Source organism: Anabrus simplex, chromosome 3 (genome assembly GCF_040414725.1).
Source record: "Anabrus simplex isolate iqAnaSimp1 chromosome 3, ASM4041472v1, whole genome shotgun sequence".
NCBI classification, from domain to species: domain Eukaryota; kingdom Metazoa; phylum Arthropoda; class Insecta; order Orthoptera; family Tettigoniidae; genus Anabrus; species Anabrus simplex.
The window spans coordinates 412,300,710-412,315,600 of record NC_090267.1 but is presented as its reverse complement, the minus strand read 5'-3'; the positions used below and the strand labels follow the sequence as shown (position 1 = coordinate 412,315,600).

Sequence of the window (14,891 nt, the reverse complement as noted above, 5' to 3'; positions counted from 1 at the left end):
ATCGGCCACAAACTACAGCCATACGATTGTTTTAACATTTCATTGAGTGTAGTTCTGGCAAGCAAAATCTGGCAGAGGATACAGGAAATTTCCACTGTGGACAGTGCAGTATCAACACGTAAACCTTTAATCAGCCCAGGAAGAACGTGCGTAATCAGGAAGTTGTTTCCATTTCCGCACCGGGGCTGGGCTGGGCTACAAGCATAGATAAGATCGTCGCTACGAAGTCCTGCGGGTATCAGTGTCGCAGTAGAAAAGTACTTAGATAACGTCATTAATATCCCGACTCTCCTGTTAGTAAACATTCATGTTAAGCAAGACAGAGGAGAGAAGACTGAATTACCCATCCCCTGCCTGAATTAAAAGGGTTAAGCTCAAGGGCTCTCACTTTGGAAGTTTGGGCTGGTGACCACGGGGCCCTAGCTGAGTAATACATTGCTTCCAATTACTTGTTATAGTCTTCCCATTGTCATTTTTCTTGTCAGACCTCTCTTGGTAAACCCTTGTTTTATTCCGAACTCTACAGTGCTAGGTTTTCGAGGCCTGGATTGTCTAATTTTCACGTCATTCGTGGAACTACCTTTTATTTTGCCGACACCCTCATTCTTTGAAGAGAAAGAACTCTTACAATTCTTTCTCTGAATATGGAAAAACAACTAAACAATAATAATAATAATAATAATAATAATAATAATAATAATAATACAACGTATCCTAGACTCTGTAACTTAGGGATTTCATTTTCTTTTTGTTTGATAGTGGTTTTAACGTCGCAGTAACGCATCGAAGGTTTTCGGCGACGTACGGATGAGAAAGTGATAGGATTGGGAAGGTAGCAACTATGACTTTGATGAAGGTACAGACCCAGTGTTTTCCAGGTGTGAAAATCGGGAAAAAAACGGGAAACCATATTAAGGGCTGTCGACAGTTGCGCGATCCTAACCGCATGGCGAACTCGCTCGGTAGTTTAAGTCTAGGAAGTATCTCAAAACCTAAGTTTATCTAATAATTAAAGGTACGTCCAAGAAGTATTTCGTCGTTGCGCCTCGAAATACCGTTATGTGACAATGTTGAGGAGAAAAATACTAACCCGCAACACATGTATCACTTGAGCGAAAATTCGTTGAGGTAGTTTGTGCAATACTGAACCTTAGAGGACAGAACCTTTCTGGTCAGAGTAACGAAAATTTATGGAATTTACTGTACTTTAGTAAGTGGACCCTATACTTAAATACTTCTTTTAACATTTCCTTGGCTGGATTATCTTCAATATTGTATAATATAAAACCTAACTGCATTCCTTAATTATGATTACAATAAATGCTCTCTATCGAGTTGGTGGTCATCCGTGACTGAAATAAATAAATAAATAAATAAATAAATAAATAAATAAATAAATAAATAAATAAATAAATAAATAAATAAATAAATAAATAAATAAATAAATAAATAAATAAATAAATAAATAAATAAATAAATAAATAAATAAATAAATAAATAAATAAATAAATAAATAAATAAATAAATAAATAAATAAATAAATAAATAAATTCTTCCTCTCTTAAGAGTTTATTTTGCTTTACGTCGCACCAGCACAGACAGGACTTACGGCACGATGGGATAGGAAAGGGCTAGGAGTGGGAAGGAGGCCGGCGTGGCCTTAATGAAGGTACGATGATGATGATGATGATGCTTGTTGTTTAAAGGGGCCTAACATCGAAGGTCATCGGCCCCTAATTAAGGTACAACATCCAGCATTTGCCTGGTGTGAAAATGGAAACGTAGCCATATTTGAACAAGGAACCAAAGAGATTATAAGGGCTTCAAACGGGGACCACGCATTGCTGGAAGGTGGTAGTGAGAAATGGCACAAACCATACCACTGCAGAAGAAAAATAATCCTATGGTCTCGGCTACGGTGATGCAGACTTCCTGAAGTGGTGCCATCTTGGCAGCCTGCCTACCAATTTAAACATTTCGATTATGCTGCTATCTAGCAACGAAAGCGAATTTATACTGGAAATTGAACAGAAAACAGCTGAAGAAGTGTAGATTCAAGAAAAAAATGTGATTATCTGCCATTTCGTGAAACAGCAAATTAAGAAATATGAATGATATTATGACATTTGCAGATATTTAAATATTTGTTGTAATCATATAAATACTATTAATCTCCAAAATTACAGACACAGTAGACATGGGAAGAATACAATTCATGGGACACTTAGAAAGAATGAACTCAGACTGACTCAGAATTTACACACTCTTAAAGAATAAAACCACAAGATCAAATTGGTACAAACAGACAGAGAAATACCTGAATGAATTAGGCTCACCAAATCTATTGGACCGTGATGAAATCAGTAAAATCACACTAACACGGGGTTTTGAGGATGATGAGAGAAAGACTAACCGACATGTATGGTCTCTGCGACGAAAACATACCCACTTACTGTGTATGAAAGAATACTGGGATAAAAGAAAAAGTCAACAAAATTCGTGTGGTCCTAAGTGATCCATTCGCGACGAAGAAGAATACGAATAAGTATATTAATTATGATACAATTCCATATTAAAGCTAAATAACGCCAGCTGAAAGTAGGAAATTCAAAAATATAAATATAATACTTCTTCAGACCTTACGAGATCTTTAAGTATTATTTTACTTTCTCCTGAAAATTTTCGTAAAATGGAGTTACTCCTATCTTGAACTAAACCCTTTAATCGTCACAAGACTTTATAGCCCACTTTGGTACTACAACCCCTATAATCGCCTCGGATGAATCAAAGACTGATGTTCTTATAGTAGAACTCTCGTCATAAGTCGAATCACACGTTTCGGTTTAGAGACCCATGCCGCTACATTTCGCATAAGATAGCTTCTCAGTTGGGTATTTGGACATTTGCGGTCACGGACATTTTCGGTCACCACAAAATCATGGACATTTGCGGTCGACTGAGATATACTTGTGTGAACTCACAGAAATTTCCCAGCAGTCACAGGAGATTTGCGGTCAATGCAGCAGTGGGAGCCGCCTTATTAGCTCAATCTCGGAATATCCCCGCAAAATTGCCTGGGCTCCTGCTCGCTCGCATCGAAAGCAACATTTTTCTCTCGTGCGCATTATTTAGAGAATGATGCCTTCAGCCATCATTGTGCACATTAAAATGGTTATATGTATAGAAAGTATTGGGAAAGTCAACATGAAATCGTCACTGTGTGTGTGTATGTGTGTATATTGTGTTGAGAGTTGGTTTAGATCAGATAACGGGTTTTTGAGCAGCAATGTCCTAAAATTGACGTATGGTTGAAACACATTTAAAACGGGTACAATTCAGAATTAAAAACCTAACATAAAATGACACTTAAAATTAAGCGAGGAAAATGATGACGTCATTGGATTTTCTGTAGGCCTATTGGTTATTTAATGAACAACCTCCAGACTCGACTGCATATGGTAATTTGGTTAACAGTAAATTATATGTCTTAAAATGCGTATTCCCATCACACTTTATGCAGAATGTTAATCTAGGAGGATAGCGGGGATATGCCGAGATTAATCTAATGAGGCCCACCCCCTGCTGCAGTGACCGCAAATATCCTGCGACTGCTGGGGAATTTCTGAGGGTAGGCACAAGTTTATTTTAGTAACCGCAAATGTCCGTGACCGCAAATATCCGGCAAGCCTAAATTGTATTTATGACTCGCAGTGAATAACTTTCCAGACCAGTGCCGGTATTGCAGTGTAAACCAGAATCAAAAAGCGAACCCGAGAAAACCGAACAGAATTACTCCAAGGATTATCAATAAGTTACGATAGGTTTAAACTGAAATAGCAACAGCCAGTTATTTTTACAACTTACCTGTAGTCACAAAAATGCCCATAATTTATCCCAGCACATTGTTGATCTTTAAGTTATGCGGAGTGAAGGAATGAAGACTACTGTATAACCGACCAGAACCACACGTGCCTGAAGAAGAACTGTTTCGAGGAGAGCAGTCGATGAGGATACAAAGGATACTTAATTCACACTCGCACAGCATACAGATTTGTTCCCACGCGTGCGCGGTAAGTTCCTCAGGATATGCATTCATTCATCAAGTGGCTCTAATTATGCCTGGTCGTTAGAGGAAGTGAGTGATGTAGGCGCAGAGGGCAGGGCAGTCACACAATCAGTAACGGAATGGAACATTTCTTCTCATGTTCCAGAAGAGGAGCAATGTCGAGAAACTGGAGGATTGCAGCATTCCACCTGCATTCCTCATAGGAGTCTATTTCAGTTAGAACAAGCAACAGTGCAAAAAAAAAAAAAAAAAAAAAAACTAATTATGATAATTTCATTTCGGATGTTTTAAAAGACCTTGGTCCATTTTTCTTTCTTTCTTTCTTTCTTTCTTTCTTTCTTTCTTTCTTTCTTTCTATTTGTGTTTCTAGTTGTCCAAATTGGGTTACTGAAGTACAGGTTTTACTTAAATCGAGAAGAAAACTATATCGAAAGCCAGGAAATTCTACACACTTCAAATGACCGAAAAATGAGAAGTTATTGTTGCCATATCCTTACTTTATTTCATTACTAAAATGAATTCACTTTAAGTCAAGAAATGGATAGGGAAGTAGGTGATTTAAATTCTAAAGTAATATTTTTTTTAAAGGTAAGATAATATCCATCTCCCATAATCTCGGAAACAACAGATTATGGAGGGGGTATTGTTTATTGTAATCTTTTCTTATGTTGTGATACATGCAGTTTACAAAAAAAAAACTGATATAGTCTATAGCATAACTGAAAAACATGATTTTTGTTTTACAATCTGCTTTTACATCGAGGACTAAGCAGTGGAAAGGAAGCAACCGTGGCCTTAAGTAAGTTACTGCCCCAGCATTTTTCTAGCGTGAAAATGATAACAAGGGAGAACCATCTCCAGAGCTGCCGACAGTGGGATTGGAACCCATTATCTCCCAAATGCTAGCTGATAATAAATGACTCAAACCACGCAGCCACTTGTTCAGTGATTAAAAACTTGAACAGAGTAATATAAATGGATAAGGAACTGGCCTATGCTCAGTGGGTGTAAGTAGCATACCGGTATTACACTGCTCATCCGCTTCCTAAGTATCTCACCTCATCTGCAGTACAAGGGCCAGTTTTATAACTTTTCAGCGAGAAATCCTTCAGCATACTGTATGTATACAAAGGAATAAATGGTTCTATTTTCATATTATTTGTTATATATATACTTTTTGCGGGCGGCAGGAGGGGGTAGACATCTGGCCTGCTTGTTTGCTGTGTTTACTTTTGGAAATTAATACCTATAAGGCCACTGTGTAGATGAGACGATTTGGACGTCGGTCGTTTCCTACTTCATCCTACCTTCAACATCAGTCATTACTCATTATCAACGTGTGTGCATTGAATGAAGTCTTGACACGTATCCTGCGGAATGTTAGTTTTCATTTGTCTCGTTCGTTCCTATATGGTACAACAACATAAGGTTCATCCCCCTGCAGTTGTTGGACCGGTCTCCTCAGCCAAGCTCTTGCTACACCTTAGTGCAGGTTGCTGAGTCATTCATCCGACCAGGTAGTTAATTGCGATCCATTTAGATGAGGATTATTATTATTATTATTATTATTATTATTATTATTATTATTATTGTGATAGGATAAAAAGGGCGATAAAGAAAGGGTTGAAAATTTCAGGCCAGAATCTTGAACATCCATTGTATAAATGGCTGTTAGTAAAGAGCGTGCTGCAATTCTTCCTGAAATATAACTTGCTTAACCCCTGTTACAGAAGTATGGTTTTCTTCTGGTGCGTCCCTGCACAAGGTTATTGAAAAATGTCGTTAAAGAATGACATCTTAATTTGGATCAACCTGATGTGATACAAATTGACTGTATCACACTAGACTGGCCCAAAAGCCTTCGGCCATGTATCTCATCAACGACTTTGCTGGAACTACAGCATCCCAACATAGGAGCCCATTTATTGGCATGGGTGAGATCCTTTCTAGAGAGACGGACACAGTGTGTGTGATGTACGGAGGTGTTCGATCACCGGATGTTACAGTAGTGTCTAGAATAATAAGACTGGACCACTCCTCTTCATTATCTATGTGCCCTATCCCAATGTTCCGACGACACTGTACTTTACAGCTGCATCAAGGTGTACCAGTGTAAACGGACTGAATATAAATGCGAATAAGTGTAAAGATATGAGGATTAGGACGTCCAAAAACCCTATCATGAACAATTATAAACTAGTGAAAAAATATTATTCTGCAGTGCTCAAGTCTGAAATTTCTCTGAGTAACTGTTAGTGATTATTGAAAATGGAATATACAGTACGTGTGAAGAGGCAAGGTGCAAGAAGAATATAAGAGGCTTTAGTCCATTTTTGCCTTCCAGAAGGGCTTTTACTGGCGCTCCGTAAAGCAATGGAACTCACTATCAGGGGATGCGAAGAAATTACCTCTTCTACAATGTCAGTTGTCCATAAAGGAAAACGTTATCTAAAGAAACTGCTGCATGCGTCTGTGGGCGTGTAAGGGAATGAACCAATGACAGACCAACAGAGTGAAAAGAAGTTTGTGAGCACACGCATGAGTGAATGAATTGAATTTATTGGTTATAATTTGTCTTGAGACCAATGAGCCCCTTTATGTAGCATCTACATTAAAAACAATACACAGAACAATTATTACAGAATAAACGAGGGAGAAAATTAAACTAAAAACTGAATAACATACACTTAAACATTATCAACATAAAGTACATAAAAATAATGTACATTGGTTAACGTTACGTACTACAAACAATGATATCGATTAACTTTGTTGCAATAAGGAGTTATGCTGATGTTTAACAAAGAGTTAGTGTAATTATCTGAAATGCTGCCAAAAGGGATGAATCAATTTACAGGAGAATGAAATTACTAAGATTTAAACAAAATAAACTACAGTAATAACAACAGCTTATGGAAAATGAGATGATTTACATAACTTACTATACAAATGAAGTGTTTGTATTAATTAAGGCCTTTTGTTGTATTCACCCAGGAAGCAGATCGTTAAGTGTTTTTTGAGAGGCGCTATGTTGGCAGAATTCATTAATCGGTGAAGATTAAAAGTGTTAAAAAGCCGTGATACTGTGTAGAGGAAAGATCTATTGTATTGTACCCGACAGGAGAGCAGATATACATTTATGTGACAGGGAAACGCCCACAAAGGGGACTCCTGTAGAAGGAAGAGAAAGAGAGAGAGAGAGAGAGAGAGAGAGAGAGAGAGAGATGATTATATTTTTGTGAAGCGAAACATAGCCAGGGTTTTAGATATCTGGGTCCCGTTTTCAAGACATGTGATTTATGTGTTATGTTACTCATTTAGAAAATTATAATTTTCTTTAAAGTACTTTGGTCAGTGATAGACTCAATTAGCTAGTGAATTGCAGCCATTTTTTGCATGAAATTGACAGTTAGAATTTTGAGTGCCCATTTGCAGAGTCCAGTGATCACTTGTTCGAATCTCACATCGTCGAGATCCGTGTTCATTTGTGTCTATTGTATTATGGTTTGTTTTATTGTGGTGAGTACAATTTATTTTTATTTGTCGACAAAGATTCCAATCCTGGGGTTGAGTGTGTGTATGCTGGGTTTGATTCCGAACCAGAGCATTTCGTGTTGAAACATTCATGTGTGTTTAGTGCGTATTCTTTTAAATGGGTTTATTATTTTGTTCATCTAGTTGGATCTAGGATCGGCTTCACTCAAAATTGTGTGTAAGTTATGTAAATATACCCCAGTGTTGATGGGGATAGTTTGAGTAATTTGTTCAATATTCCGTATATGCGAGGTCATGATCAAAGATGGTTTTATGGTACTAGTCTCGTCCTCAAAACACATTGAAATAATCTTCAACGTTAACTGCGAAACTTATTATTATAATTGTAAATTCAATGTGGTATATTTGCGTCATTTCTCACAATCATCAGGAGGATAATAAACCCTTTGATTTTAAAATGTAAAAATAGTGTTCTCATTCTATTTTAGTGATATGACACCCGTATTCTCCCACCCTTTATGCCGCTAGGTTATTTTATATATATTTATGATGCCCACTCGTTGTATACCCAGTTAACGACCATGTAAATTTATCGCCGGTATAATGTCGTATGGCTTTTAGTGCCGGGATATCCCAGGACGGGTTCGACTCGCCAGGTGCAGGTCTTTCTATTTGACTCCCGTAGGCGACCTGCGCGTCGTGATGAGGATGAAATGATTAAGACAACACATACACTCAGCCCCCGTGCCATTGGAATTAACCAATTAAGGTTAAAATCTCCGAACCGGCCGGGAATCGAACCCGGGACCCTCTGAACCGAAGGCCAGTATGCTGACCATTCAGCCAACGAGTATCGCCGGTGACTTCATGGGTAAGGGGCGGGTGCAGTATTTTACAGTACGATGTATGGGAATATGAAGTGTAGCCTATTTCTGTCATGGACGTTGTTCATTAATCGGAATAGGTTATAGAGGTAACACGGGATATTAGTATATAATATAATAAGTACTGAAGTTATACGTAATAAGGTCTAATGTATTCATCACCTCTAACATTCAAAAGTAAACTAACATACACATTCTGAACTCTATGCACTTTTATACTGAACTAGCTGTAGTACCTGTCGTTGAGGGGCCAATCATATACCATATACAAAGTTATCTAACTCCCCAGCTACTCTCCGTCGATATTCAGACATGCTATTTTATTCGGGACGCAGCAGTAATCCCATCTATCGGAGATGAGTGGTAGCAGAAGAGACAAATCACATCACAACAATGGTCAATGTAATGTTATTGTTGATCAGTTTTATGAGCTTTCGATACTGTAGGCCTTCACATATATTTTTTTCCGACTCGGACATTTTTTTTGCTAGTTGTTTTACGTCGCACCGACACAGATAGGTCTTATGGCGACGATGGGACAGGAAAGGGCTAGGAGAGGGAAGGAAGCGGCCGTGACCTTAATTAAGGTACAGCCCCAGCATTTGCCTGGTGTGAAAATGGAAAACTATGGAAAACCATTTTCAGGGCTGCCGACAGTGGGGTTCGAACCTACTATCTCCAGAATACTGGAACTCGAACATCTAATGTAAAGGGAGTCCTTCCTTGTTTCATAACACCCTCTTGTCTTATTCTTCAAACCAACGTTCCTTTACGGTTTTTGCTAATGTTTTACAATCATCTTCACAATATGCACGATATGCATCACACGGTTTTACACCTTAAGACAATCATCACAAAAACATCGCCAGTTAACACGACTGAACAATGTTTCTATGTTATCAATGCTTGGCATTGATATGGACTAAGCAACAACATTCTATATTAAGATATAAATGATGGGAAATTCTATTTCGTTATATACCTGGTACTTTTCGATAAGACCAATAACATAGGTATTTAAAAATTAATTCTAGGCCCTTCCCCTTAACTACCATTTTATCCAGCGTAAATTAAGTTATTTATATATTAGACTGTAGTGCCTTATGTTCTGACTTATTTCCATTAAATTTTGTTCACTCAGTTTCTCGTGGTTCATCTTTGATATAACTTAGCAACAAAAATCGAAATTCATGAAAACCTCTGTTATCATAGCCGGTACGATAAAAATATACAAGATATAAACGATCGGAAATTTGATTCTGTATAATTTTAGTTATGTAGTATTTATCGATAGGACCACTAATAACAAGGCTATTTGAGAATTGAATATTAGGTCTTCCCCTAAACTACCATTTGACTCAGCGTGAATAAAATTATTTATAGTCTAGATTGTAATGCCTTATTCTCCGGCTTTAAATACCAGTTTCCATTAAATTCTCTTCATCCATTTTCTCGTGATGCGCATACATACATACATACATACATACATACATACATACATACATACATACATACATACATACATACTTGACAGAAAGTTAAAAAGTGCATTTCCTTGTTTCTGTGGACAGGAACGATACAGAAATGCCATTCTTTTAATTTTTTGAGCATTGCACAGACAAAACTCTTTATTATATATAGATGTATCAGATACATCATTGAACAAAGCTGAAATTGATAATAATTGGAAATATTACATCTTCGATAAGTGACACTTACGCACTTACACTTAAACGACACACGTAGTCTCACTGCTCATCTCAGCGACCCCGATATCTGTGGATTCGACACTATTTTCTATTATTTTTATATGACTTACCCCACGGTGCTTTTTCTTTTCCAGGCAGTAAGTCATATATGTAGCAGAATCTCTCCTTCGCCTAGCCTACATTCACGCACGTGCCTACTTCGAACACCAGACATGTATTCTAGTGTAGAATCATTGAGCTAGCGTTGCCATGGTTACGGTCAGTCATTTCTTCATCCGACTCAGAGGGCGGGAGGCAGTGTGGAGCCAATATCTCTATAACTGTTGGTTTTAGGGCCTTAAAACATGGTTTTCGGTCCCGTACGGACTTACCGAGTTTTGTTCTTCGCGCCGTGAGGCATAAAATGAGCTTTGTCTCGTCCTTGCACGATAAATTCGATATTTCCTCTATTAGCCTATGTTAATGTGTTAAAGGGACTAAATCTAGGGAATGTAGAGGGCTGTTAAAACTTCTTGTTGACGACGTTACCCGCAGGGCCCTAAAATGGAAACATACACAATTTAGTTCAGATTGGTGGAACGGTATGGATTTGTATAAGGGACAGACAGACAGACAGACAGACAGACAGACAGACAGACAGACAGACAGACAGACAGACAGACAGACAGACAGACAGACAGACAGACAGACAGACAGACAGACAGACAGACAGACAGACAGACAGACAGACAGACAGACATATTCTGCTTTATACAGATAGATAGATATAATCAATAATCTCCTACGGTAGGAAGAATTAATTTTTATATAGGTAATAAATTCTGATCATTAAGCCTACGTGCCGTTCCTGCCTGTTTACTTTCAAATTAGTTACGGTACACTCAAGAGTTTGATCACTCATTCAAAGTTCGAAGAGCCATTAAAGATGGCAGCACCCAGGGATTGCACGCGTTTACACAAGGATGAAATTATTCGCGAATTGTGTGTTGATACAGGCTCCGATTATCCAAGTGATGCTGAATATTTAGAGTTCGATGATGAAATATCTTGTAACGGAAATGTATGAAGTGATGACGAGGATATAGCATTACCTTCAAAGTGTGGAACTCAAGTAGCGCAGAACGAGTCTGATAATTGTGTTACGAGGGTAAACATTGTAAATAATGCAGTTTTTCTGACAACTGGGTTAAGGACAACAGTGAACCTAGGCTAGAGGATTTTGAAGGTGCTCCTGGTATAAAGGTATGGCCTAATGAATCTGGAAACATAGGACAAGTAGCAGGACTTAAGTTTGGTGAGGTTTTTTTTCAGTATGTAGCTGAGCAGACAAACTTATACTATGAGCAGAATTTACATTCTCATAACTCATAACGTATCCCCTAAAACACTAAAGTGGACTGATGTCATTAGCAGGGAAATTAAAAAAAATATTGCTATGTGTATATTGATAGGGCAGGTGAAGAAATACCGTCTGAAAGATTACTGGCCAACCGATCCCCTAATAGAAAACCCCATATGTCCAAAAACTATGAGCCGAAATAGAATTCAATAAATACTTACTTATCTGCATTTCAACAACTATTCAGGAAGGCCACCAGAAAAGAAGCCACAGTAGTCCTTCCAAAGCTAGTGAAGTTCTGACAATTTGAATGCATGCACTCCAGCTTAGAGGTAGTTAGAAAGTGGCCGGGAACAGGGCTGTGCATGGGGTGAAGGGCACCCGGTCTGCAGTGTGTTAACCAACAGTTCACTCTCTCAACAGACGGCTTTCTTAGCAAGATCTTAGAAATAAATATCAAGATCGCAACAGATGAAGAACAAAAACAAATCTAGTTCTAGACTAGCACCTACTATATTTTGAACTGCAATGCAAGGTACAGAAGTGCACAAACTCACTAACTTATCTTAACAGGTGAGGAGCAAAATTAATCTAGTCCTAGACTAGAACCTATTACATTTTAAACTGGTAGGCAAGGTAAAGAATTGCACGAGCTCACTAAACAAAGTGAGAAAATATGGTGATAAATTACTACACTGGAATCACAAATGCCACAATATGTATTTTTTGCTAGTTGCTTCACGTCGCACCGACACAGATAGGTCTTATGGCAACGATGGGATAGGAAAGGCCTAGGAGTGGGAAGGAATCGGCCGTGGCCTTAATAAAGGAACAGCCCCAGCATTTGACTGGTGTGCAAATAGGAAACCACGGAAGACCATCTTCAGGGCTGCCGACAGTAGGGCTCGAACCCACTATATCCCGGATGCAAGCTCAGTCTGTAATTAGGACGGCCATTAGTAACTGGAGAGATGAAAAAAACATTGGTTCCAAATCACTTCTGACATGTTGCTAGATTTATTAAAATTAGTTCTAATTATTCCATATGAAATGAGATAAAAGGGGAAAATGGCAACAAAGTACACGAGTATACAATACGTTATATGAAATAAAGAAATGCCTACTGTGGTTTCTAACTGCTTTTTTGACAAATGCAAGCCTTCTTCTCAGTATTACTCTGAAGTGGAATGCGGACATAGGTGTCTATTAGTCTAGTGAACTAAATTTCATCTTGAAGAATGTAGGAGATGGCGACTTAGAAGTCATTGTACTAATGTTCCTATAACAGGATTCTATTTCACCGAGAATGAACATACGATAAACATGATGACATGAAATCATCCATGTTCTCCAAATGAATATTTACGAGAAGAAACATACACAGAACTGGAAAGAATCATGCGTTCCAAACAGATGTCTGCGAAAATAAACATACAATATGAAGTAAACATTTACGTGTTCGAAGTGGATACCTCCGAGAATAAACAAACAAAAACCTGTATTAATCCATGCGCTGCAAATGGATACCTGCGAGAAGAAACATCAGCAAATAACTTACAATAATCCACGGCTGAGAATAAACACATAAAAGCCTGTATTTTATCCATGTGCTACGTATCGATACCTCCGAGAAGAAACTGCAAAGTACTCAGCACGATCCACATGCTCCAAATTTTATCTGACAATAAACACACAAAAGTGTGTAATAATGTTAATAATCCAGGTGCTGGAAATTGATTATCGACTTGATATTCAACCCTCGTGCCTCTCTCGTTCATAGATAGCTTTTTGTTTTAGAAATGTTGAAGTTCATGTCATAATCCATGCTTTCCCAGTCATGTTCGGTAGGCTGGAAGCTGTAATATATTTTGAATGACACTAACGTAAGTATTTTCAAATTTCACTCTGTCAGTAGAATAGGTATGAGGTTATCCACCTTTCAGTACACTACAAGTAAAATGACAAAGATACTTTTAGACCATTTCACTACTGAAGGGACCGGTTTCAACCCAATCAGGGGTTATTATCCTCAGCCTTATAATTCTAAACATTGGCAAGTTATACATATATGTACCACCATTAAAATACCTAACAGTATACATTATCACAAGTCATATAAAAAAAACATTCAAATATATAACGACAATATAAAACACTTAAAAACACCAGATGTGAAATTCAAGTAAAAGTTTCGGTAAATTGACCACTTGTAAACAACTGGGTGTCTGAAGTATGTCACTCAGTTTACATTTATTATGTGTGTGTGTGTGTCCCATTTGTTGATAGGACCAGTTACACAAAGTTAAAACTTTATCTTCTTTGTATAAACATAAACAAATGGGACACACACACAAGGAATACATGTAAACTGGGTGGCACACTTCAGACTTCCAGTTGTTTACAATGGTCTATTTTCCACAACTTGTATTTACATTTCACATCTGGTGTTTTAAGTGTCTATTATATTATCGTTATATATTTTAATGTGTGTTTTATGTGTTGTAATAATGTATACTGTAAGGGATTTTATTGATTGTACACACAGTACATTGTATTACTTACCGATGTTTAGAATTGTAAGGCTGTCGACGAACGCTGGTTGGGTTGAAACCGGTCCCTTCAATAGCGAAATGGTATAAAATTCTCTTCTGGTAGTGTATTAAAAGATGGATAACCTCATATCTATTCTCCTGATTACATGTCAATACGCATAAAACATGAAGCTTTTAACTTATGACTGTCAGTACGTTCAATTCTTCATATGTTTAAAACAATCAGTAAAAGCCAGGGAATTACAGCGTTGTGCACAGTTCGAGACAACACGAAATAATAATCCTCTACAAAATTAGTTAGTGAAACTAATTTCAGAAGATTTTTTTGCACTTGCCTGGGTGTGAAGGTCCTTGTATGAATATATGGTCCACTTCGCAAGTGACGTGAGCGTCTTCTGTAAGGAGTTCTCTTAGAAGTTCTCAGTCTCAGAAGAGCTCTGCTAGTGGGGGCATATCTTCGTTCCATCCATGCTGGTTGTGTGACCACCCGTGGTACATGAACTACAGATTCTGAAAGAACCTGTCCACATCGTGAACAGGTGTTTGGTTCAGGGTCTGGAGCGTCAGACATTTCTAGCTCAAAGATAACAAGAGAGTCGTCCCTATAACATAAATAAAAAATCTATCGCTGTCGAGTATACATTTTGAAATAAGGTCTTAAACAAACGCTCCTCAACTTTATTGGTTATATAGCTCTTGAGGAACTTCGAGTTCACGAATATCTAGTAGCACCATCAGATGAGAAAACGGAGAAGAACCTGTTGCTAGTCATCTTGCGAATCTAGAAGACCGCATTACATTTGGCGACGATATCTGTGGTGCACACGGCCGTCACCTAAGTGTTTC

At 37.9% G+C, this 14,891-nt stretch overlaps 1 protein-coding gene across 2 annotated transcripts in view; it reads right to left on the bottom strand.

Annotated features, from left to right (window-relative positions):
- bdg (bedraggled) overlaps positions 1–14,891 on the bottom strand; it is an 842,871-nt gene that overhangs the window by 95,692 nt on the left and 732,288 nt on the right. The gene's annotated exons all lie outside the window — the stretch shown is intronic.